This window comes from Lepisosteus platostomus, chromosome 5 (genome assembly GCF_059453375.1).
Source record: "Lepisosteus platostomus isolate fLepPlt1 chromosome 5, fLepPlt1.hap1, whole genome shotgun sequence".
Taxonomy (NCBI): domain Eukaryota; kingdom Metazoa; phylum Chordata; class Actinopteri; order Semionotiformes; family Lepisosteidae; genus Lepisosteus; species Lepisosteus platostomus.
Genome location: NC_142615.1, coordinates 46,241,169 through 46,243,630, shown reverse-complemented (window position 1 = coordinate 46,243,630; position 2,462 = coordinate 46,241,169). Strand labels below are relative to the sequence as shown.

General features: G+C 41.2%; 1 non-coding gene across 1 annotated transcript; it reads right to left on the bottom strand.

Annotated features, from left to right (window-relative positions):
* Positions 1 to 887: 887 nt before the first annotated feature.
* Positions 888 to 959, bottom strand: trnaw-cca (transfer RNA tryptophan (anticodon CCA)). Its single transcript has one exon. It is a non-coding gene; the product is annotated as a tRNA-Trp (tRNA).
* Positions 960 to 2,462: the final 1,503 nt, after the last annotated feature.

Sequence of the window (2,462 nt, the reverse complement as noted above, 5' to 3'; positions counted from 1 at the left end):
CTAATTTATCGGAGCAATTGCTCAACCAGCAAGGTCTGGAGAGGTTGGAGAGTCTGGTGGATGTGATAATTATACGGTGTTGTGAAAGAAAACAGTATTTCTTTGAATTCTCAGTCAATCGGAATTTCAGTGCGAAACATAAACCCCTTGTCTGATTTAAAGAGATTATATTTTAAAACTCATAAAAAATCAGAAAACACGTTTCTCACTTTGAAATTTTAGACGGAGCGGTGCATTACTAGTAGCGGCGCTGAGCACACTATGGGGAAATTCAGGGTATGTGAAATCCCAGCGGTTTAATAAACAACGCGTCTGATTTCGGATCATAGGATTGTAGGTTCGACTTCTACCTGGCTTGTGTAAATTTTATTCAAGCTCCTCAGTAATAGATGTATATTATGTAATGAACCGCACCTGAAAGCAAACGTTGGGTCTGTTTCCTTTGTTTTCCAGCATGAAATAGCAAATCGTTACAAAAAGCACCTGCTAATGTCCAATAGCGGTTTTTTTTTTTTCAAATTACATTTTCAGGCTTCAGACACTTTTTAATAAAACAAAAGTGTCCGGAAACTCATTAACTTTCAGGTTTGCTTGAACCTGTATTAAAAAAAAGTTATCTGAAACTTCCGGGATTCCATTATCTGATGTAGCTGTCTCTAAAGTTGGACGTGATGTTAAGCAGATGTGAACTGTGCCTTTTCTCTTAAAAAAATACAAAGTTCTTTTTTTCCCCTTCACTCCAATGCTGGAGACTGTAAGCCTCTGTGAGCTCCACACTGCGTGTCCTGTACTGCTCTATGTACTAATCTATGTGGTGTACAGATAGAACTCAACTGCATGGTGTGAATTCCGTGTTCAGGACCAGCAGAACCTGAAAAAGTAACAGCTGACCTCGACGTGATTTGAACACGCAGCCTTCTGATCTGGAGTCAGACGCGCTACCGTTGCGCCACGAAGTCACGGCTGTCTGTGCCTTTGAATTCCCCAAAGGAGACAAATCAGCTTCACAAAAAAAAAATCTCATGTGAAGTGCGCAGCTCTTCCGAAGAGAGTCTCTTCTTACCACATTTTATTCTTCCTGCGCAGCTCTTGTGCAGGTGTTGTTCTCAATTACAGATCCAGGAACACTGATTGTTTTTTCTATTTTTTTAAATTAAGTACCCCATGGTGCAACGGTAGCACGTCTGACTCTAAATCCCCAAGTTCATTTTCAAAGTATATCGGAGTCAACTGATACTGATCAGGTTCTGCTGCTACTGAACCCGCAGTCTTCACCTTAAAGTTCAATTCCCCAAGCCTTTTGACCTTATATGTCCATCCCTTCTCGTCAAAACTCGTATTTTCACAGGGTACCCTTCAGAAATCGCAGTATAGAATGAAAAAACTCCAGTAGATCTCGGCCGCTGTTTGTGATTTTCCTTTTAAAATAAATGAATCTCTGGAAATTTTACGGAGTGTATCACTTTCACTGAGACCGAGAAGTGTTAAGCTGTACATGCGTCTTTGTGGCTCAGTTGTTAACCAAAAGGGTGGTGGTTTGAGCCCTTCCAGGGACGCTACGAGCCTTTTAACGTACACACCCTCCTCACTTCATTTCTCCACGGCCGGTCTTGTATCGCTAACAAATACAGAGCCCGTAGGAGGCAGTAAGCTCGCATATATATAGCTCACTGTGTATATAATGAAGAAGCAGAAGTTAGTTTCTCATCTGCGCGTTACAGAGCCTTACGCAACTCGTAGTGTACCAACAGCTAGGGTTTGATCCCTGCACGGGCTATTAGTTGAAAGGCCATTGTAAATGACGTAGATAGATAGATACTTTATTGATCCCGTGAGGGAAATTAATAAAGCTTATCCAGCTGGCTTTTATGTTTCACACTAAATTGCGATCTTGAAACCAAAATGAAATTGACATTTGTACTGTATGTTTTTTTTTAATTACAAAGCAAACAGAGTATTCCCTTAATTCAAAGATCAGATATTGGCCAAAACAAGACAATCAGACGTGGGCTGACTTTGGAACAGGAGCCTCTGCTTCGTCGTTTATTGAGCTTTTGATCAATGACTGAGAGAAAAAGATTCGCTATTTTTACTCTTTGATTAAAGTACACAAAAAGCACCTTCCTTCGAGCCGGAACCGAACCAGCGACCTAAGGATTCCCTGCTGACTCCACTACAGTCCTCCGCGCTACCAACTGAGCTATCAAAGGGTTGTCAAATGCTCCTTGGCACATACTGCCCAATGTAGTGAAATGTTCCGGGTGTTCCTTAGTCTTGTTTACCTTGAATTTAAGCCACGAACCAGGATTCTACTGTATAAACTTCCGGGGATATTACAAAATGTTTGATGGGGCATCAATCATTCCAGGCGGAAATGGACTCCTTTTTGTTTCTCGAGGGATCATATTAAACATTGCATTAGTACCGAGAGGAGGATCACCATGAAACACAAAACAAACAGT